The sequence below is a fragment of the Artibeus jamaicensis genome, unplaced genomic scaffold, assembly GCF_021234435.1.
Source record: "Artibeus jamaicensis isolate MK-2021 breed Jamaican fruit bat unplaced genomic scaffold, CSHL_Jam_final contig_432, whole genome shotgun sequence".
Lineage (NCBI taxonomy): Eukaryota > Metazoa > Chordata > Mammalia > Chiroptera > Phyllostomidae > Artibeus > Artibeus jamaicensis.
The window spans coordinates 9,693,469-9,717,512 of NW_026521828.1; the positions used below are offsets into that span (position 1 = coordinate 9,693,469).

Below are 24,044 nucleotides of genomic sequence, written 5' to 3' on the forward strand. Positions count from 1 at the left end.
TTCAGTCTCCAGTTAAGGGGAGAGTGCTCCCACCACTGAAAGACCCCACTGATTCCCTCCGCCTCCACCAAACCCCAAGCCGACCAGGGAATGTGGCCAGTCTGGACACACGCAGAACATTCTTCAATTAGTCTTGCGTGAAGTTTGCTGAAAAAGCCCTACCCTTAGCTAATGACCATCTGTCCCAAGGACCCACAGTGGCCTGCTCTTGTTCTGCTCCCAACTAGGCTCTCAAGCTGCCCCTATCCCAAGGAAGAACCAAGTTTCCCAAGAGACAGAACAGTCCACTTAGGGAAACAGAACTACTTCTGTCTTGAAAAACTATTCCTAGATCTGTTCAAATCCTGTGGGACCCAGGGAAACCCAGGACGGCTCAGGAGCTGCTGTCAAGCGCGGCAGGAGGGTGGAAAAAAAAACTAGGCTTATTGACCTCAATCGCACATCCCTTTCAAAGTCCCTCCCAGCCTCCCACTTACCTTTACCAGGTGCGTGCGCACACACAAACACACACAATATCTATATATAACCTAGCATCTGAAACAACTCCCAATGAAAACCAAATCTTTGCACAGGCACTAGCCCCTTCCTCCTACCTCTGAATACTGAAACTTGCGCCAATCATCCCTGACCCAAGCTCAACTCAGAAAACACTCAGGTCACCACCCTGTATCTGCCTAAGAGCAGCTGTGAAACAGAACTGCAAAAAGGACCCCAGTTCTAATGCCCTCTGTTTGCAGACAGGGAAGGGGCTCCCCCAGGAGGAGCCAGGCCAGGAGCTGGAAGTCTCACCCCCTTGTCCAGTGCGCTGTCAGCTCACCAGAAATCCTGCGTCCACTGGTGGAAGAACGGGTCCAAAACCTGCCTAGTGCAACCTTGGGGTGCTTCCCTGGTGCTTCCTGGTAAACAGGGTTACTGATGGTAGGGAGATTTTCTCAGGTAGAGAGGAAGGGAGAAGTGGGGTGAAAGATGGCAGACAGAGGCCGTTCAGAGTGCCTCCTCCTTGCCTATGGCAAGTCTGGGGCTACTGGTGATGTGAAAAGAGAAACGGTGCCCTCTGTCCCACAGGCCCACAGTCAGCCGGGAGCCAGCATGGACTCTGGTTCCAGGGGCAGCACACCAGGAATCTCCATGAGCGGCGGGAGGGGCACAGACTTTCCAGGATCCCATATCCACGCAGCCAACTCACTGCTTCTACTTAGTATCATTGCATGGTGGGAATCAGGGAGCTAAACTAATGCAACTCATGCAGGATGGCAAGAAACAAGGGGTGGGTGGAGAGGTGGCCAGGCGGAGTTGAACTACTGAGTGAGGTGGTGAGGGCCGAGAGGGCTGTTTCCCAGTTAAGAGGGGGCTTGACCACTAACCTCTGAGACTCTCTGTCTCTCAACTTTCAAACGTGTGACGCCCCTTAATTTAAACGCTGACTAGGCAGGGAAAGCTTGTTCATGAGCACGCAGACTTTGTTACGTGATGCACTTAGGCCAGAGTCCTTGCACACTCGGCCCCTTGCAACTTCAGCTTCCTCACCTGTAAAGTGAAGTCCTAATGATCTCATAGGGCCACTGTGACAGTTAGGTGAACGGAGCAGAGTACAGGTGCCTAGCACATGGCAGGTGCTAAAAACAGTTGACTTTTTTTTTTCTCGTCACCCAAGGACATTATTTTTTCATTGCTTTTTAAGAGAGTAAGGAAGAAAGAAACAGTGATGTGAGAGAGAAGCATCGATTGGTTGCCTCCTGTATGTACCCCGACTGGGAATTGAACCCTCAATGTCTCAGTCACAGGACGATGCTCCTCACAGGACGACGCTCCAACCAACTGAGCCACACCGGCCAAGGCAATACCGTTGACCCTTAAACAAAGCAGGGGTTTGGGGCAGTAATCCCTGCACAGTAGAAAATCCACATATGGCTTGAGTTCAAAACATAGTCATCCCTTGGTATCCATTGGGGATTATTAGTTCCAGGACCCACCCCCAATAAAATCCATGACTGTTCAAGTTCCTTATATAACACAGCATAGACCGGCCCTGGCTGGTGTGGTTCAGTGGACTGAGTGCCGGACTGAGAATCAAAGGGTCGCTGGTTCCATTCCCAGTCAGGGCACATGCCTGGGTTGTGGGCCAGGTCCCCAGTAGGGGGTGCACGAGAAGCAACTACACACTGCTGTTTCACTACCTCTCTTTCTCTTACCTTCCCCTTTAAAATAAAAAATTTAAAAAAATAGCACAAATCAATAGAGAAGTTGACCTACATCTGCAGATTGAAACGGTACAGGTATTTATTGGGGGGGGGGGAGAAACCCATGCAGTTCAAACACATGTTGTTCAAGGGGCAACTGTAAATGCTAAATATTACAATTTAAATGCACAAAGAAGTGTAATATTTCCAAGTGATCCCTATCCTCATCAGTAAAGAAAACATAAATTAATCTCTCAACATGAAAAGAATCAAAGCACGTGGGAAAAAACTCATGGGGATCAGTTACCTCAATTTACTGGTTCAAATGACAAATGAGCCCCTCCCGAGCCCAGACCTCTGGACACTGACCTCCAGAAACAGGCTGGGCCCCAGGGCAGATTCCCCAGGAAAAAGGAAAGAGGGGGGGTTCACCCCAGGTCCCCAGGGGAACCTTGGCAGCAACCTCGGCCCTGCTGGAGAGGAAGGCAGAGCATATGGAGGCCCGGAGTGCCCTTTCAGTTAAAATGCAGTCACTCAATTTTCTCCTCAGCACGGAAGTGGGAGACAGGCTTCGACTAGTCTCTTGCAGCTCAGAAAGGGCCAAACCCATAAACACCTAGAACAAAGCCAGAGGGAAAGACAAAACATTTTCCATACTGTCTTGTTCCAGAAGGACCCCTAAAGCTGCCGACTTTTGAATGTGAAGTGAAAGCTACCCGCATGGGCCAGATCTGGAAAGTCCAAGGAGCAAGGCCTTGGTCAACCGAGGGGAAACCAGTGAAGGTCTTCAGGGGCAGAGGCACGTGGGTGAATCGAACCCATCAATCAGGTCGTGGTAAGAGGAACTGGCAAGGGAGGGAGAGAAGCTGCAACTGAACTTGAGGGCCCAACGTGGGTGAAAGGTGAGATGCGGCTGGGCTAAGGAGAACGCCCGTCAGACCGAGAGTGGGTGGCCCAAGGACTAGATTTCAGGCCTGACTGCCAGGACAAGGGGCAAGGCCAAATGTCTATTTTGGGACTGGCATCATCTCCTGGAGAGACTGGCATCTGAAACGGCCGAGTTTACCCTGACTGCAAGCAGGTAATTTGTTAGGCTTTGCTTACGTTCACACTCTCCCACCTGCTGCCCTATCCCTGGCCATTCGGTTGAGCACCTTGGAGGGAGCCCTGGGGGCCCTCGCTGAGCCCGGGTGAAAGTGCTCCTGCGAGGAGAGGGGGCCCGGCGCTCTCACAGCCTCCCTTCTAAGTGTCAACTGCCTGGTCACAAATCTAGCCCCCGCCCCACCCCCACCATGTGCACCTTGAGGGCAGACACAGGCTGCTTTCACGGCATAATCCCAGAGTCTAGCTCAAGGCCCGGCAACACAGCTGACCTGGGTTTAATGAATGGCAAATTCACACACCCGTCTCCTCTATGATTTTACACCAAAGAAGAAAAGAGGCTTTGCTTTCCAAGTGCTAATTCCCGAGGCTACGGCCTCAACTCTCAGTCTTCGGCAGGGAGCTCTTCCCAGGCCAGGCAGAGGACGTGTCCCAGGCAATGCTAGCTCCTGGAGGAACCCAAGCCCCAGGCCTGCCTCGACTCATCAGTTCTACCACCTTGGGGACACTACCTACCACCCTCCCTGAACCTCACCTTCTTCAACTGAACAAAAGATGGTTGGTAATATTAGTGGGATGAAGAGTGAAGGCAAGATCTCAACCACTGAGATTTCTCATCAAAGCAGGAGAGATGCTAGCAACAAGCTGTGGTTGAGGCAGTAACGAGTGCAGACAGTGTGTAGTAAGCACTTTCCAGATGCCATGCAGCGTTGAACACTGAGTTAGTTCCTCTAATTGGTCTCATTTCACAAACGAGGGAACCAAGGCACGTGGTATAAGGCTTTCTGCCAAAATCACAAACAGCGAGCAGAACAGGATTGGTAGCCAAGCAGTGTAACTCTAAAACCTGTGCTCTTAACCAATAGGAGAAGGGTCCAAGTTACTCCTCGGAGCAGCCAATGGGGCAGGCACTGTGTGGCAGGGCTATCACTCTACACACTGGGGAAAACCAAAGCCCAGTGCAAAGAAATCTAAGGCCACCAGGCAGGGCAAGTGACACTAGCAGGACCGAGCGCTAGCACCCTGACAGCCCCCTTTTCCCCGACCCAGAGAGGGGAAACTGCCACCAAGCACGCCCAGCTGAAAGCCCTGCCTCTGGCACCCCAGGCACTCTGGGAGGAAAGATTCGCTGCCTCCAGCCCACCTGACAAGGATCCTGCCCCACCTCTGCCCGAGCTGCAGCCCAGACCCTGAGTGAGGAAGTCGGTGGAACCATCTAAGGAAAGTGTGACGTAGGCAGGAAAGGGTGCCTGGGTTACATCGCCCACGGGTGTCCGCCCATCCCAGGACAGCCTGGGGAGGGGCTGGAGTCACAGAGGAGCTCGGAGACCTTCCATCCTATCCCCACGGACCCTAACACCCCTAAGCAGGGGCACTCTACTACGGAGAAAAAGAAACACGGGGTTAACCCTCCTCACCTTGCTCGTCAGTTCTCCAGCTGCAGCTGCTACCAGTCCTTAGAGGCCTCTTTCTGCCCAGCCCTCTCCCCCCAAATGCCCCCCAGACTTGCAGATGAAACACAGAAGGGGACTGAGGAGTGCCCTTGTGGGAAGGGGAGGATAGAGAGGGAGGGAAACCTTCCGAAGGTCAGACCATTTGGAGACTCCACTCGAAGGACCAGCAGCCAGCCCAGGAGTGCGGTCTATGCCCCCAGGCTTGGGAGGAGCTGCAGGGGCGGGGCTCGGTCACATGATGCCACTCAGCCCTGCCCAGGACCAGCCCATCAACTATCTTTAGCTTTTGGTGACCCAAGCAGCCTGGTGTCCACATTCTCCCTACAGACATGGGCCCTGCTGCCCTCAGATTGCTGTGGGCAATCTGCTGTGGCCCCGTCCACTGCTGGTACCGGGCCCTAAAGTCCTGTCCCAAAGCTGAAATATATCAGCAAGCAGTGAAGTCGCTGGCCTCCAACTACCAGCTCCGTGACCTACTCTCTGAGCAGTGCACCTCCTTGGTTCTATTTAGAAGAATCATAATAACCACTACCTTTCAGTGCGTGGATGCTGGAGGTGCCAAAAAACTGGTCTAAGTTGCTTTCTATGTGTGATTTCACTTAATCGCCTCAAAAACACTATTCCAGTTGTCCAAAAAATGAAACTGAGGGAAGGGAGTTACCCGAGGTCACACGGTATACATTCCATGTCACGTTACTCATGGGTCTCAGTGTAAATCCTTCCAAGGAGGCCCTCCCTGACTGCCCAGTGAAGTGCTTCCCAACCCACAACTCAATCAAGTTCTCATTCAGCCTATAACTTGGGGTCTTCAGAGCATTAACCACCCCCCGAAATAGTTGCATTTGTGTGCATCCCAACCAACAGACCAACCAATCACTGAGCACATACTATGTCCTTGCAATGTTCCAAAGCTCTTTCCATGCAGCTCAGTTATTTTTCTCCACCATTCTAGGAGGTAAGTGTGATGATGACTCACTCCCAGATTGCAGATGAGGAAACTGAGGCTCAAAAAATAGGCTAAATGCCTTGCCCTAAGTCACTAGGCCAGTAGGTAGCAGAGCTGGGATTAGAAACCCAGGTACGGCCTGCCTCCACCCCTGGGCCTGGTACCACGCACTGGGTAGAGAACGACCGGGAGGACAGGGACCTTTTCTGTCCTGCCCACTGGCTCCTGGAGTCCACCCCTGCAATGCAGCTTCTGCATGGCAGGCCCACAGTCAATATTTACTGAGCGGAGGAATCCACACAGGTATAGGTGCTTCTCAAAGCACTTCCAGAAAAAAATTCCCTCCGAGGAAGAAAGGTTAACTGCTCCTTTGCATGATGACTGAACAGCTCGGCTGCCACAACCCCTTTTGGAGCCCAGACCCAGGCTCTACCTCCTGAGTTGGAACCAGCGTGCCTCCCTGTGAGCACCAGGGGGCAGCCCTGGGAAGCAGAGGTCAGAGGAGGTGCACAGCAGACAATAGCACAGGGGCTCCCGGGGCTCTTAGGGGTCCCGGACTCCAGGCCCCAGGCCGTGCTATAAATCACAAGGCTAGCTGGCAGCCGTGGGGCTGGGTAGCACAGAAGCCAGCTAAGGGGGCAATACGCACTAAAGAGAGAGCGGAGTCTCTGTCCTCAAACATAGGTTTAGTGTCACCAGAGCTTCTGCGTTTTCCAGAAAAGTAGAAAAACAAAGTCCTGTATTTTGCCATGTATAATGAGCACCCATGTTTTGGGCCCAAACTTTCAGGGGAAAAAACCTTTGTTGTAACTTTTAATTAATTAATTAATCAATTAATATTTAGGTACTTGTTTTTTTATATTATAAAGGAACTTAGCATTTATTTTTTAACATATTATGGTACAAGAAATTCTATATAACGAAAACTACAAAACACAAGAGACAAGGCATTTTAGGTACTATTTTTTCTCAAAAATTTGGGCAAAAAGGTGTGCATTATACACACCAAAACACAGTAGATATCAAAGAGAACATTCCTGCTTTCTAAACGCTTTAACCAACCCACATTTTAAAAACCCTTCCACACACCATACCCTGCCAGCAGGCTCCTAGGTGTGAGGCCCAGGGCAGGCGGTCATCAGGAGCCAGGCCCCGTCCAGAGCCGCTCCCTGCAGGACGGCCCCAGGCCCAGGCAAGCGTGGTTGCCTGCCCGGCCCCTTATCCTGGTGCGCAGGCTAAAACTGGTTTCCTGTCTCAGTGGTCCCCCACCACCTCAGGTGTCGCAAACTCATTTTTACTGTCCTCTGTGCAGGGCGCCCTCTGCTGGAAGAGGCTTCTGAATCCAGAGGAAATTACTCCAGATCATTGCTTTTGGCCCAGGGCCCAGGCTGTGCCCAAAGTGACCTGTGAACTGTCGTGGAGCTGGCCCTGGACACCGAGTTCCTGCTTCCAGACCCGGAGCTTTCCTCACGAGCAGGAAAGCTACTCCCCTCAACAAACCGCTCTGTGCACCGCTGAGCCCATGCACAGGGCGGGGACTGGGCCTCAGGGACCGGGCCTCGGGGACCAGGCCTCAGAGGAACCGTCCTCCCTGTTTTTAAGAAAACTGACTTCTTACATGGGACAGGAAAGGAGAGGCACTCAGGATGCTCTGAGTGAGTGGGTCTGGAGGGGGCCGCACCCATCCCCACCCCCACACCTTGACTTCTTCACACTTCTCCTGGAAGACCGAAGACCGGACCCAACCTCTCTCTGGAAGACGTGGGGTGGGCAGGCCTGACCAGCCATCTATCCAGTCAGTGGGTGGCAGCTGGGGTGCCGTTACTAACCGGTTTCTGCTCTCCAAAATGAACCAGCTTCAACCGCTCCGGCCCTGCAAGCCAGGGACACTTGGTAACCACAAACCCCACAGAGACACAAGGGACTTGCCAGTACCCCAGAAACAGATGGGGAGTTGGAGTTCTTGGGTGGAGACTAACTAATCCGCCCAGGCTGTCCCTGCTCCCCAGTAGCAGCTGATTTTCCGCTCTAGGTGAGTTCGGGCCAGCCAGGGAGGCCCCTTTAGGGCCCCATGCGATGTCCCAACTGACAAAGAGCAGAGCCCTGGGACATATCATGGGTGCGGAGACAGAGGCCCCTGAAACACCAAAGGTACAGTATTCTACCCCTTCCCCTTTAGCAAACGCAGAGGGGGTCAGACCCCTGCCCAAAGCCCACTCCACCACCAAGGCACAAGGCCGCAGGACTAAGAGGCAGGACAGGGCAGTTTCACAGCGTGCGCTTTGGAGTCCACCTGAGGAGTCTTACAAGGCTGGGAGAGGTGGCCTGATAGGACCAATGTCTCACGTAGCCTGCAACTTAAAAGGCACCACTGGGACACACAGGATTAAGGGCCAAGCAAGCAGGTTCACGAAGAAGAAAAGCACCTTACGTGGAAGCTCTTAGAAGAGCCAGGCTTAACCTCTGTTTTTCTGAAACTGTGAGTGGGTTCATGATAGCTGCTACCACACAGGATTTAAGCAGTTTAAATGAAGTTGTAGTTAAACAAAGAACTGGCATAAATACATGACAGTACTTTTTTGGTTTATTTTTTTTTAGAATACATTCTTAACCTGGTGCTAAATACACACAGAGAAAGAAAGACACAAAGAAAAAGAAAACTGTGGTTGTAACACGTTTAACAACTTAGAATACCTAGTTAAATATGAATTTCAGCCCCATCTGGTGTGGCTCAGTGGACTGAGTGCCAGCCTGCAAACAAAAGGGTTGCTGGTTTGATTCCCAGTTGGGGCACATGCCTGGGTTGAGGAATGGGGCAGGTCCCCCCCTGCGGGGGCGGGGGGGCCCACACAAGAGCTAATCACACATTGATGTTTCCTCCCTCCCTTTCTCCTTCCCGTCTCTCTTAAAAAAAAAAAAAGTTTAAAAAACATGAATTTCAAATAAATTGCAAGAAATTTCTTAAAAATAAGTATGTCCCATAAAATATTTGGGATACCTTATATTAAAGTATTAAATTCAGCCCTGGCTGGCATAGCTCAGTGGATTGAGCTCGGGCCTGCGAACCACACGATCAAAGTTTGATTCCCAGTCAGGGCACACGCCTGGGTTGCAGGCCAGTTCCGGGCAGGGGACTCACGAAAGGCAACCACACATTGATGTTTCTCTCCTTCTTTCCTTCCCTTCCTCTCTAAAGATAAATAAATTTAAAAATTTAAAAATAAATAAACAAACAAACAAATAAATAAAGTATTAAAATCAAATGTAGCCAGGTGTCCTGAATTACCTGCTAAACCTGGCTACACAGGACCATACCCCACGTTCCCGGATGGTGGAGTGGTGAGCAGGGCCCTGGACTAGCAGCTGCTGCAGACAGGAAGCCGGTCCTGGTGCACAGCCCACAGCCCTTGCTGCGGGAGCTGGGCAAAGATTCCCACCTGCGTGTCTCCACTTTCTCCACCACTCAGAAGCCTGTCTGTGGTCAGGGCAGGGAGAACCTGCCTTCTGCAGACCTTCCAGTCCAAACATTCTTTGATTTTAATCACTACGCTCACTGATCACTCGAACCACAACTTCAGATGAAGTCGGCTTTCTAGGCTGCACTTCTTACACCAGCAGTGGGTACACGGGTTCTTGTTTTAATATTTTTCTTTTTGACTTTACCCTTATATTCTTGGTATTAAATATTCAATAATTTCTTGAAGAGAAAAAAAATGGCAGAGCTGCACCAATGGAAATGGAACCCAAGCCCCTTCCCCGCTTTATCTCCCATTCGGCTGGCGTTTCGGTGCAGAGACTGACAGGAAAAACCCTCACTTCAAGCTGGGAAGACTGGGGCCAGTGAGCTGGCAGGCTTGCAATACCATCTCTGTAATCTAAGGACACGGTGGTGGGGGGACAGCCTTGGTTAGAATCCACATTCCTGCCTTCCCTCCAAGCTCCAGAAATCAAGTTGGGGAGGGGTGCAGAGTTTTGGCACCTGCAGCTCTAACAAGTTTCCTGCGTGATGCTGATGCCAAGTGATGTTTGAGAACTGAGCTGCCAATGAGTGAGACCACCAGGAACGACCCTGGTCTCCAACCCCCAGCAGTTCTGGGTCCTATTCTTGCAGACTGGCATGAACAGGCTCCCAAGAGCTGGTGGCAGAATGCTTTCATCACACACACGAAGAGCAGCCCATCATGTACCCCCTTCAATTAATTACCCACTAGTCTGATGGGCAGCATCAGGAACCAAGACTGGGCAGGTCCAGAAGGCACAGGCTGAGCATCTTGACAGACCTGAGGTCCCAAAGGATCAGTCTGGGCTGGGCTCAGGGTTCAGTTCCACAAGCTCCAAACTATGGCGGTGCCCGGGTAAGAAGAATGGAGGCTCTGAAGAGAACTAACTGCCCGCCTGCCTCCTTCTCACAGCCAGAGAGCCTCCTCTCCTACCCTAGGCCTTTTTGCTCACCCAGTGCCCTGAGGTCTAGGTCCGTTAAAGAATGGTTACACTTACTAAGCATTTATGTCAGGTCTCCTGCCTGGGCCTTTTGTGCATAAGGTTTTTTAATCCTCAAAAAGGCTATCTCAATTGTAGAGTGACTCGGAGACGAAGTGTCTAGCCAAAGGTCACACAGTGAGAAGGTATCTGACCCCAAGGATCTGAAATCCAAGCCTACCCTAGGCCTGCCTCTCTCGGCTCTGCAGGAGACAAACACCTAGGTTCTTTAGGTCCGCAAAGCGCTCTGGCTCAAACCTGCAGGCCCTACAGAGGACAGAGGCCACGGGCACCAGAATCCACTTCTCTGAGCCTATCAGCTAACCTGCCAACCGGGGGGTAATGCCACTGAGCACTGGGGAAGAAAGGGCAAAGCAGAGCCAGGAATCAAAGCACTGTATATTGCAAAGACAATACTCTAGGGTCACCGGCAACCCAAAGGCCGGGCTCCGGCCAGCACCAAGCTCAGGAGAATTGTGCTTCCTCCAGCAGGTCAGAAAGGAGAGGAAGGAGGAAAGTGCAGAGCCTACATTTAGGACAAAGGACAGGCAGGAGAAGGGAACAAGAGGTGGGAAAGCCGGGTTTTCTCCAGGCCCTGCTCTGGGGACACAGGGGAGAGCTGAACAGAGCACAAACCGTCTATCCAGGTAAATTACCTTTCCTTGCCTTGGTGACCAGGGCTAACCAGCTCATAAGGTACTTCCTCACCCACTATGGCACCTAAGCATCAAAATCAAGTCTGAGGTAGGAAAGGGTGGCTATGGTTCCCACATTACAGCATGTAGAACTAAGCCACAGCAAGCTCCCTGACTTGTCCCCAAAATACCACTTGCCTTCTGAGATCCCTGCTCTGGGCTCCTGCCACCCAATCCTGAAACTTGGCCATGGGTAAACTTGGCCACGGAGGCATCTGTGTGCCCCGCCGCTAGGGAAGTAATGGTGAAAAAGACCGTTCCTATTCTCTGAGGGTCCAATTTATATAAGAGCTTTAATCTTTCTTTCAAAAAGATTTTACTTACGTATTTTCAGAGAGAGGGGAATGGAGGGAGAAAGAGAGAGAAAAACATCATGTGTGAAAGAAACATGGGTATATCACCTCTCGGACTCCCCCAGCTGGGGACCTGGCCCACAACCCAGGCATGTGCCCTGACTAGGAATCAACCTGTGACCTTTCAGTTCCCAGGCCAATGCTCGACCCACTGAGCCACAGCAGGCAGAGCAGGGCTTTAATCTTAAATTCTACTGTGACTGATTGATCTTGACTGCCTGGGACCAATTAGCAATGTCAGCTATGAACATATTTCTACTTCCAGTCTGGCAATGATTGAAAACGCTCTTCATCTCGACAACCGTTAGTCCACACTGTGTGCTGTGGACACAGAAAGTGGGTGAGACTGCCAAGGGCCCACTCATGAAACTGAGAGCTAACACGGGTGATGTTGGGTTTTTTCCCTCCAGCGGCCACTCTGTCCTCACCTCAGGCAAGGTCTGCAACCCTTCGGACCATGCTCTTCCAGGGGGATTAAGGCAAGACCCAGGAAGGACGAAATACAGGAGCACCGTGACAGTTATGGAAAGAGTGCCTCTGTGGAAGGAGCCCTGGGCTGGGAGTGGAGAAAATCTGTCTGCTCCCAAGATCAGCCTGGATCACCCAACCGCACTACCAGCAGCTGGGTGGTGCAATGGTTAAGGGCTGGGGCCTGGAGCCCAGCTTTGCTACTTCTACCTGGGTGATCTGGGTTTCTGTAAATAGGAATGTTTCTAACCTAATGGGATTATGAGGATTAAAAGAGTCTATATTTATAAAGTGCTTGGAAAAGCACCTAGCACATAGTAAGCACTCACTATCACACTGGCTGGTGCAGCTCAGTGGGCTGAGTGCCAGCTTGCAATCTGAAAGGTGGCCAGTTCGATTCCTAGTCAGAGCCCATGCCTGGGTTGCAGGCCAGGACCCCAGTTGGAGTCATACAAGAGGCAACTGACTGTTTCCCTGGCACATTAATGTTTCTCTCCCTAAAAAATAATTAAAATCTTAAGAAAAAAGCCCCAAACTTGCTAGCTATTATTTTGGAAGTTTACACGTCTCTGAATATCTAATTAAGGCCACTGACATTTTCCCATCCCACACCTAGCTCAGTGGTGAAGCTCCTTTTAGGTACCCAGTCCTGGATGTCGGCTTTGTGCCCCCCACCCCTCCCAGAGTCATCTGGAGGAGCTCATGAGTAAGGCAGAATAAGGAAGGGCGGGCCTGCTTCCTGGAAATTTAAGAGCAATTCTGGGTAATACCTCCTCCATTTGAGCAGGTCTTCCTTCGGCCTTCTCAGGGCCTGCCAATGGCTGCCCAGCGTGTGTGGCGGGGAAGGGATAAGGCTGAAGGCCTGGGTCTGGGGGACCAGGAGCAATAGCACTGGCCCTGCCCTCTTCTGATCTTCACCCCTGCGCACCAGCCATTCAAAGGAGCTCCTGTTTCTCTCTCTTTGAAGAACCAAGGCAGAATGAAGTAAGACTAGGGTGACCATCACAATCCCCTTGATGCCACCTCAGAGACTCTGGCCAAGAGACAACCTTAGCTTCCTATAAGACAAGAAACAACTAGATGGCTTGCAAAGCTCCTCTGGATTCTGGCCTTCCTCCAGGCTGGGATCTCCAAAGAGCTGCCACCTCAGAGGGACAATGCCAGTGATGATGCAAGTCAGCAGAGGGGTCGGGGAGGCCTGGAATGGAGCAGCTACCAAGCCAAGCTGCAGCCAGTGGGGAACTTCAGCAGCCTCTCCACTCCCAGACAGCAGCCTAGCACTCCCGGGCTGCCCGTGTCCTCACACCCCTGTCCCCAATGCTCAGTAAGAGGGCCTCCCACTCAATGGACAAACAGGGACGCCCACGGCTCCTGGACAGAAAGGCCAACAGTCAGTATCTCTTTTAAATGTTTATGGCGCAACCACTGAGCCCTTAGTACGATCTGTCACTGTGCCCAGTGCCTCCCTTGCAGCATGTTACCAACGGGAAGACTGACGTTTTCTCTCCTGATTTTCCCTTATTAGTTGTCCTTTAAAGGGGGAAGGGGAGAACTGATTCTGCCAGTTTCTTTTCCACTCTGACCCTGGGCAGGTCCCCTAATCTCCATAAACCTAGGAGAAGGAATTTCTCCATAAAAGGGAGTCTACTACTACCTGCCTCAAGGGCACTAGTAAGATAGGAACAAAGAAGTTTGGAGAAATCAAGCCCTGGCTGGTGTAGCTCAGTGGATTGAGCACAGGTCTGCAAACCGGAGGATTGCGGTTGATTCCCAGTCAGGGCATATGCCTGGGTTGCACTAGAGGCAACCATACATTGACGTTTCTCCCCGCCCCCTTCCCCTCTAAAGATAAATAAAATATCTTTTTTAAAAAAGAAGTGTTTTGGAGAAATCAAAGGATGGTGGCTTAGAATCCTCAAATCTGGCAGGCAGCAGGAGCCAGTGTTGGACAAGTGTCCCACCTCAGGGCAAGAATGCAAAACCCCAGTCACCTTCTCTTCCCTGGACTGGCCCCTCCCAGACTGTGGAGCCCGTGCTGGGTGCTACAGAGACTGGGCCCAGGGCCGCCGTCCCTGGACACAGCCAGTCTTCAAAACCCCAATCATCAGTAATCCCGGCCCTTTACGTGAAGGCCAATGCAAGGTCTCTGCCCATCCACAGCCTTCACACAAAGAGGCAGGGGGTGGCCAGCAGTAAGCGAGTGATACACCTAGAAGGCAATTCCATTTCACAGGCTGAAAACTTAAGGCACAGATTTGAGTGGGGTGGGGAAGAGAGAAAAAAAAAAAAAAAGAAAACCAGGCCTGGTGAGAAGCACACACGTCCCTGCACCAGGGGGGCAGGACTGTTTGACAGATGATCAGTTATTTAGAGATTTCTAAGTCCCAGCCTCACCAAGGCCAACCCATGTCCCTTTCTGCACCCAGGCGGCCCAGCTGGTGTTTTCCCTACTGCCAGCCAGCTTCCCTCGGGGACGTCTGGTGGACTCAGGGGCACCCCAGGACAAACCCATGGGGAGGTCTTCGCCCACCTCCACCGGTTTCCTCTTTGTACCCTGGCAACTTGCAACCCACAAAGGAAGCTCCTGGAAGGCAAATGGGGCACTGGGAGTGCTCGCGCTGCAAACACTGTGTCCCTGGTAGGGCGGCCTCGGTCAGAAGCTTTCCCTACATGGCTGCTTCCCTCAGCAAAAAGGTGTTTGTGGGCAGGGCACACGGTCTGCGTGAATTCTGGGCTGGGCTCGGTGGTCTCGGACCAACAGCGGGGGGCCTGCAGGGAGCTGTGGAGGCCTCGCAGGCAGCGGAGCTAGGGGGCGCGCCCGCCCTCCCAGAGAAGCAGCACTAGCCAGCTTCTTGCCCTTCCTCCTCAGGGCTGCTCCGAGCATCACGGAAGGCAAGTGCCCTCGAAAGGCTGTTTCTAAGTAGGGAAAAAAATACAGCTCATAAGACAGGACCCCGTGACTTAAAAAAATGTGTGTGTGTGTATACACATTACGAGTCTAGAAGTGTGCTAACACAGTAGTCAGTAGTGTGCGTGCACACTGTGTAATGCCGCTAGTCCAAACTGAGCAGTGCTTCAGGCGTACAAAACACACTAGACTTTAAAGACTTATCACAAAGAATATAAACTATTTCACCAGTAATTTTTATATTGGCTGTATGTTGAAACAGTATCTTGGGTTACATTATTTAAATTGATTTCACTCGTCTTTACTTTTTTTTAATATGGTTACTAGAAAATTTAAAATTAGAAATATGGCTTGTACTGTACTGGTGCAGCACTGGTCTAAAAGGATATGTTTGCTTCGTAGTATTTATGGTAGTTGGTGAGACAAATTATAAAGGGACTTATCTTCTCTCTGCTAAAACATATTTAGGTATTTTTCCACAATGAATTGGTGTTGGTTAAGTTGCAAAGATTTCCCTTCCAGAGAAGCTGAAAGGTACAACAGACAACAGTGTGTCCCATTCCCCTTCGGTAGCCCAGAGCCGCGCCCCCAACCCGCTCCCACTGACCCCGAGGCTGCCCTGGGAAACCACAAGGTCAGCACTGCTCTTTCCAGCAGGCCGCACGTGGCCTAACAGAGCTGAAGAGGAACGCTGGTAGGGGCAGAGAGGCCAAGACTCCCCGGCAGGACCAGAAGTTCTGGGCCTGGCTCGTACCATTCAGGGTGGCCGGCGGGGCAGAGCCGGGACCTCTAGGCCGGGCCACCAGAGGCCCACAGAGATTTCCCCAGGTGTGTATACTTCTGTGGTCTGGGAGACTGCAAAGCCAGGTGATAAATAAGCGAGGCAGGAACAAGAACCCCAGCTTCTTCCTAACTACTGCACAGCCCTTTAAGCAAACTGCTGAACCTCTGACTCCTGTTTTCTCGTCTGTAGTGGAGGATCACGACCGTAGCTAGACCCCAGAGGGGTGTTGTGAAAATGAACCCAGACTGCGAAACAGACGTGGCTCAGATGCAGTCTGACCTGGCTCCCTGGGCATCTGTCCTCAGCAAGACAAGCTACCCACGAGGCAGATTCCAGGACCCCCGACTAAGCCAGGGACGTACTGATAACGGCACATTAGCAAGGGAGGAGGATCAACTGTACTCATGAACGCAGGATTCAATCCCTTCATAAAAGTTGTAAAAAAAAAAAAAGGTCCAGCTGGGAGAAATGAGGTGGGAGCAGGGGCTGAAATCAGAACTTGGATCCTGCCCTGGCTGGTCTGGCTCAGTGGACTGAGTGCTGGCCTGCAAACCAAAAGGGCACTGGTTCGACCCCTGATCAGGGCACATGCCTGGGTTGCAGGCCAGGCCCTCGGTTGGGGGCACTGGGGAGATAACTGACTAATGTTTCTGTTCCTCTCACACACCCATGTTTCTTTCCCTCCCTCCCCCACTCTCTGAAAATAAACAAACTCTTTTTTAAAAAAAAGAAAAAGAAAAAAATCGAACTTGGGTCCCTAAACTTTCAGTTCAGGAAGCCTGTTCTGACCAACCCCCACCCCCCGCCCCTACCCACCCTCAAGATCTTATCTGAAATAAAAAAGCCAGGGCAGTTTCAGACAAGAAATCAGGAATAGAAACTACGACACAGAAAGGCCACGCCAGGCTCATTCCCGGCGCTCAGGCCCCACCATCCCTGCCTCTGGGTCCCGCTGGTGCCCCCATGCTATTCACCCGCACACCCTCACTCCACCTCCTGGGTCAGACCAGGGAAAGCTGGTCTGGGCAAGGAAACCACCAACACTCCTCCCGGATCTGGGGCCAAGAGACCCAGAACCAGGGGAATAAACACCTGCCTGCCTCAGGCCACCCTTCTGATGAATGGGCACGGCACAACGAATTCAGCTTCTGGGTAGTTTAAGAAGAGAGGAGGAGTAAGAAATAGCCATCAGAAAACATCCTCTTTAAGTGGCCTAGTCCCAGCAGGGGGAAAGCTTAAAAATAAAAAAATAAAAAAAAACCCAGGCCTGAGCCACCATGCCGCCATCCACTCCTCCCCATCTCTTTCCTGGACTAACTACTGCAGGCGTCTCCAAAAGGATCTCCTTGCTTCCAACCCGGCCTCCTCCTGCCCCAACCCCAGTCCATTCCCAACAGAACGGAGTAATCCTGAGGCAAAAATGAGGTCACACCATCTCTCTCAGGATTTTCAGAACAGGTTCCAAACTTCCTGAGCTGGCCTCCAAAGGCCTCTTGCTTTTCCGATTTTTTGAGCCCCTCGCTTTTCTCTGCACAGGTCATGGAGTTCCTTAGAGAACTCTAACCTCATTACCACCTATACCTGATGTTCCTGCAGGCTGGAATGCTCATCACCAGGCTCCCTATCAATCCCACCTTGGTGCAGCCTTAGAGGGATTCCCTGACCACCTGACCGAAGCCACTCCCAGCCACATACCCCAAAACTTCTCTATCCCGTTGCCTTTCTTTCTCTCACAAAGCACTTACCGCTACCATGAGCTGCCTGGAGTACTAAAGATGGCCACAAATCAACATTCCTTCCCTTGAAAGGCAGGACCAATGTCGCCTTCCCTCGACTCTGCAGGATCTGCGACCTCTATCAACATAATGCGGTGACCCTGACGCCATGACAGTGCGCAAGCCCAGGACCTTAGAATATGGATAACAACTACTCTTCTAGACACTCTCTCTGGGAGCCCTAAGCCACTACGTTAAGTCCTACTACTCTGGAACCACCATGCTGGAGAGGGCACTCCGGCCTGGCTGGACGCAGCCTTTCAGCCTTCCCTGCCAAGGTGCCAAACATGTGAGCCAAGCTGTGCTCGACCCTCCAGACCAGGATGCCTGCCACCTTCACTGCGGCCATGGAGACAAGAATCACTGGGCTGAGCCCTGTCCAAATGCTGACCCACAAATCAGTGAATAAAAGGGCTGTACTGTTTGGGGGGTGATCTGCCTAGCAGTGATAACCAGAACTACCTCTTTGGTTTACTGCCTCTCCCGGTAAGAACATAAACTTCATGGGCAGGCCCCTTCGGTCTTGTTCCCATCAGGATTCCGTGGTCTAACACTTAGCAGGTTACTCAAATGTGTGAGATGAATGCTTTCGACTCTGGCGGCAGCCAAGTTAGTTCTTTCACATGAAAAAGGTTAGGCTCAGCCCTGGTGCTTCTCTAGATAAGCCTGAAGACTCTGAAGACTCACTTCCTTTAGAGGAGTCAGCTGACGTGTTGACCTCGGCCTCCTAGACTTCGGCTCTAAACCGCAGGGCCAGAAGCAGGGGTCTCATCAGCCACCCAATCTAACCAGGCACATGATACATCAGAATCTTCTCAATAATATTCCCAGAGATGGGCCCCCGCTGTCTCTCCACAAGGCTGAGGGCACCCACAAACTTCTGGGACAGCTCACCCTAGCCCAGCATTTCCCAGAAGCCCAAGCTGGAATGCCTCACATCCAGGCAGAAGAATCCTGCGGCCTTGGCCCACCTCTCGGGATGACCTCTGAAGGTAGAACCTCCCCCCCTTTGGGTGAAATATTTGTCACCAACGGCAGTTTTGACCTTCAATTTGATATAGCAAACAATCCCAGTGGGAAGGGCCCACAGAAGGCCTTCTGGCTCCACCACCTTCATTTTCAGTGGAGGGACAGGGAGTCCAAAAAGGTTTATTAAGTCGCCCACGGTGTCTTAGCAAGTGAGCCAAACGGCCGGTCCTAGAGGGCTGGTCTCCAGTTTCCTGCCCAGATTCTCCACCCTACCCCTACAGGGTCACACCAACAACTCTGAGGAGCAGCTCTGCCGTGGAAAGGCTTCTCTCCGGTGTCTGTGGTCCCCCCAAAAGAACGGAATGATCCAATGAGGCCCACTCCCTAAAACGCAGGACCATGATGCACAAGGTCTCTAGCCAGGATCTTTCCCCTTTCCACCCCAAGACGTAGTCACATCTGCCTTAGCTGGTCTCGTATCTAGCTCAGGGCGTCTGAGCTAGAAGGGACCTTAGAGACTGAGATCAAAGACACGATACCCATTTCACAGATGGGCGAAGGGAACAGCAGCTCACTGGGGTCCCACATAACCCAGCTTCCCTGGTAGCCCCCACCTGAGCTCTCGAGACAGCTTTTCACTGCTGCTCTGGGGCCTTAGGTCACAGTGCCCCGAGGGGCCGTGTCACCCGACCCCCCTCAGCGGGTAAGGAGTTCTCTCTAGGAACTGCAGTTTCTGCCCTCTCCTCTCAAACTCTTCTCCCAAACCATGCTCCTTCAGCTTGTAGCCTGGAAAGGCGCTGTCTTCTCTCCTTTGTACAATAAAACATACAAAATCTGAGCCTGCAGGCCTTGTGCTGGCATCCTCGTCTAAAGGGAGGCTATGTCCCATCACTGGACAGAGGCTCAGTGTGGCCAGGTCTTATTTTTTTCCATAACAGCTATATTAATATAATTCACATAGTATGCTCCTCACCCATTTAAAGTATACAATTCAGCCCTGGCTGGTGTAGCTCAGTGGACTGAGCACAAGCCTGTGAACCCAAAAGTCACTAGTTCGATTCCCAGTCATGGCACAGGTGTGGTTGTGGGCCAGGTCCCCACTAGAGGGCGCTAGAGAGGAAACCACACATTGATGTTTCCCTCTTTCTCCTTCCCTTCCCCTCTCTAAAAATAAATAAATAAAATTTGGGGGGAAAAATACAATAGTTTTTTTTTGGGGGGGGTATATTCAGACTCTGACTTTTTAAAGAGAAGCTGCAAATCTCCAGGTTTCCAGATAAATTTTCTTGATTTTAAAATACAGGTGATTTGCCCTGGCTGCTGTTGCTCAGTTGATTGGGCGTCATCCTGCAAAATGAAAAGGTTGCCAGTTCAATTCCTGTTCAGGGCACATGCCTAGGTTATGGGTTTAGTTCCCTGTTGGGGTGCGTATGAGAGGCAACCCATTGATGTTTCTCATTTTGATGTTTCTCTCCCTCTCCCTCCCTCCCTCCCTTTCTTCTCTCTAAAAATAAACAAATGAGTGAATGAATGAATGAACGAATGTGATGTTTTAAAAAAATTCAAGGCCCAAACCTGTCAGCGGGCTGCCCTGGGCCTGAGGAGATAAGGTGGAAGGTGTCCGTCCGTGCCTCTAGGCTGTAAGCCCAATCACAGCAGTCGCCTGTCTCGTTTACCCCTGGATTCTGGGGCCTGGCTCCTAACGGCGGTTTCCGAAAAACAGACCTCGGGAAGCACTCTGCAAATCTGCAGCTGCAGAGCCCTATACCAAACTGCCATTCAAACTGTTTAAATACTATCACCACGTCAAGGGATTCAGTACCTCCTGTGGCAGCTGAATATATTTGGGGGCACTTTCCTTATCCATGAAGTGGGTATAAAAAGATCACCTGCTCAGATTCCATGGGGCAGAACATGGGAAGCACCTAATAAAGGTAACTGTGGTATCACTATTATTAATTTCAGGGTGGTCATAAGCTTCAATAAGCTAGTGTGTGTGACGAAGAAGCAAAAACCATACAGAGCCCAAGCGGACCTTTCACCCACATGGCTCCCAGTTCCTCTGAGAAGCTCGCACCCTAACTTTAAAGCAGGGATGAAAAAACGCTACCTCGAGGTGCATTATGTTAGGAGGGTAGGGTGGCTGCCACCGTAATTCTGGAAGGTTATTAAAAAGCACCCTGTACATAAGGCTTCTGACAGAGGGGTCATCCAGGTTACTAACAGTGCCCCAAACTGAGATGGGGAAGCCCCCACCATACATGACCTTCACATGGCCAGCTTTATACAATTCATCAATCAAGGCCCACACTCCTCACTGCGCATCCACCCACCCACCCAGGGCTTTGACAGTCAAAAGGAACAGCCAAAAAACGGCACCGTGTCAGGACTGTCCTTTGGATTCTGGACTTCCTAAAAGAGACTCCCTAACCTACATGCCTGAAGTTGGCCAGGTGGTCCTGGTAACTATTATAAACAGAACTACTTGAAAACTAAGCTAACTCCTGACTATCCACCCTCACTTAGGAAAGCCATGGATAACCCAGAACAGGTGCTTTGGAATGCAGCTTCCAGAATATAAACCACTCACACGTGTGCGGGACATTTTAACTTATGAACTGGGCTACTCCCCACTCAGTACCAATTTGATTCTCAAAACCACCTCAGCACAGGGGTTAGTCCTACTCTGTGAGTAAGAAAAGCAGAGGCAGGCAAGCTGTCTAAGGTCACTAAATGAGAGCAGAGACAGGCACTCTGCCCATATTCTGAAGTAAATCCCATCACCCACCTCCTTTGCTGCTTCACCCCACTGCTTCCTGCACTTACATTAAGCACCAAAACTTATTTCCTATCATGAACCAGCAACGCAACACTGTCCTCTCTCCTGGCCACTCCCTTGGGTTACTCTGGACCAGCCAGGGAGGTTTGTGAACCCAGACTGCAGCACCTGTGAACCTTCTTGAGGCCCCAAAACTCTAATTACCCCCTTTCGGCTTGTCTTGGATTTTGCAAACAGGGGCACTCCCATCGGCCAAGCTCTCCATTTTATAGAGGTTTTTGTGGTTTCAGGCCTGCTCCTCCTCTCCCTACCCCACCTCCCAGAGGGAGAGAAACAGTGCTGAGTAACAGCTATAAAATGCTTATTTTTGCCCAGGTCCCACTGCAAAAAAGAGCCTCTGCCTCTTGGGAGGGTCAGGGTTCAAGATGGCACAGACCACCCACTACTTCCCAAGGGCCTGGAACGACCTCCTAACCACCCCTAACATGTCCCTCCCTAGCAGGCGCTCACCTTCCAGCTAGTGTAAAGCCCAAACTCCCTGCCCAGAAGGAGGAGGGGCAGGGAGCTGAAGGTTCTGAATGAAGACCGCCCCCTGACCTTTCCCCTTCAGAGGATGTCCTAATTGTATGCATTCGTTTGTTTTTTTTTTTAGCCAAACAGAAAAATTGCGGGGGGGGAACAACCCCCCAAAAAGAAAAAAAAAGCCCTTTTAAAAAAAAAAATTTTATTTATTTATCTTTAGAGGGGAAGGGAAGGAGAGAGGGAGAGAAACATCAATGTATGGTTGCCTTTCATGCGTCCCCTGCTGGGAATTGGCCTGCAAGGAACTGGTCTGCAACCCAGGCATGTGCCCTGACTGGGAATCGAACCACGATACTCTGGTTCGCAGGCCTGTGCTCAATCCATTGAGCTATACCCAGCCAGGGCTCGATTCTTTAATTAACCTAAAATGATCAGATTTCCTCAACTGTCACCAAAATGTCTTCTTATAACAGGTCTCTTCGAACAGGATCCAAACAAGATCCACGCAATACATTTGATTGGTATCTACACTCTTTTCATCTGTAACAGTTCCGTCTTCAAAAATGCCATTTACCGACTGACAAAGGAATCTGCGCTGTAGGATTTCTCACATTCAGAAACAAGATAACTGCTTCCTCACAATCGGTTTGTTCCTCTATCCCCACGGATCTGTGCTTCTATTAGGCTTGGGTTCCGTCTTCATTTGGTGGGGGGAAATTTTCAGACAGCGCCATGCACCTGCCACTACAGTGCCACAGGCACATCCTGCCTGGCTGCTCCAAACGTCTCATGCACACCCCCTCCAAGCGAGCCACCTAGGTCCCTGAAGCCAGGAGTCACTCCCACCCTCACGGAGCTTGGATTTGAAACTGGAGTTGTACCCACTACAGCAGACGCACACACACACGCACAAAAGAACTCTATTGTGGTTTCTTTCTTTTGTGAAGAGAGGTTTTTTTAAGTGTTTTTGATACTCAAAAAACTTTGACGACATCTAGACCTAACACAATTCGGTCATTTTACAAAAGAAACAGAGAAAGCACGGGGTTGGTGGTTTCCACAATGCTGGTCCCGAGCAGAATCAGAAGTGAAACAAACGGATCCTAATAATGGTGATCACTTATTATAACAACTTTAAGACAGCAATTATAAAATAGATAGCACTTAACAGATACTCTGTGCTTGATGCAAAGGGCTTTATAAATAACATCTTCTCTAATTCTCATGACCTTCTGAAATAATTATAACTATCATTCTCATTTTGAGAGTAACAGTAGCTCAGAAAGGCCAAGTAATTCACCCAAGATTGCACAGCCAGTTAAAAACAAAGCTGAATATATATATATATATATATACAAATATACAATCATTATGTTATACACCTGAAACTAATAGAATATTACATGGCAACTATAACCCAACACAGAAAAAGCAGCAGTAGCAAGAAGCAAAGCTGGGGCTCAGCAGAGCAGACTACATAACTCCAGAGTAGAGCTCTTACTTGCACCCAGGCTACTTCTAGTAGTGGGGGAAGGGAGAACCGGGGGCTGAAGTAGGTCTAGGGCTGTGAGGTCTTCACACAGTGAAGACTGAGGCCCAGATCCACAGATGCCTCACCGAGTGCCATGGGGTAGGGGGACCTGAGGAAGGGCCCGACCCCAGGAAGGGAAGTAGAGAAAGGACGTGGAAGTTCATCTGAGGCCAGTTCAGTGGGGCAGAGGATCCCTGGGGTTGCCATGGGCTAGTTGAGATTATAAACCCTTTTTTATTTTGTGCCATCAGCTATACTTCAAGGGACACAGAGAAAAGTGATGCCCACGACAGAAACACTCAAGGCTTAGACCCTGCCCCCAGCTTTCCTTTAAAGAGAAATCAAGAGAAAGACTGCAGCACGGGTCAGTGTAAGCCAGAGCTGCCACACGACCAAGCCCCTGGCTCCCCACACAGCGCTGGGCAGAAGCAGGCAGCGACTCGGCCCACTGCACGTGTGCTCAGCCACAGTGAGCCTTCCCTTCAGTCAGATCGGCCTTTCCCCACAGCCGAGAGCACGTGTGCACTCCCCCAACAGGTAAACTTAACGAAAGGCAAATAAACAAGTTAAAACTGACTTTTAAAGCAGCCACCCAAAGCAAAAATAGCCAATTCTTTGGATAACCGACATTTAAGATTATCCATCCCATGTTCTTTATGTCTGCGGATAAGCAAGATTCCCTTTTAAGAAGACGACCCCATATATTTCGTGGAGTACCAACACAATATCAGAAAAGGAAAGTATTACTCCATTCTCCAACCTCCTCCTTCTACAGGGAAAAATCAAGAGACGCGGGAAGAGTCCCGGAAAGTCCCACGGTCTCAGTCCCCCAGACATTGTATAACTGCTGCCACATATCAGGCAGTGGGCTAAATGCTTTACGCATATCACGGCGAATGCCCACAATAGACCCAAGAGGCAAATAAACCATCATTTAATCCCTATATACAAATGGGGAAGCTGAGGTGCAGAATGGGTAAGGAACTCACTCAAGGAGGCACAGCTAGCTAGTAAGTGGTAAGAGCTGGCGTTTGAACCCATGTGGTTTTGACCCTAGAACCATCATTTCTTCTTTTAACTAAGATGTCCTGTGTGTCTCT

General features: G+C 50.8%; 1 protein-coding gene across 5 annotated transcripts in view; it reads right to left on the reverse strand.

The window, feature by feature from the left end:
- The window catches only part of LARP1 (La ribonucleoprotein 1, translational regulator), a 74,196-nt gene that overhangs the window by 21,790 nt on the left and 28,362 nt on the right, over window positions 1–24,044 (reverse strand). The window contains exon 1 of one of the 5 annotated variants that reach the window (XM_053665862.1): window positions 4,700–4,803. The exons of the other annotated variants lie outside the window; for them this stretch is intronic. The gene's annotated coding sequence lies outside the window, so the exon portion shown is untranslated. Of the gene's footprint in view, window positions 1–4,699; window positions 4,804–24,044 lie in introns of those variants that run through there. 5 annotated transcript variants of the gene reach the window in all.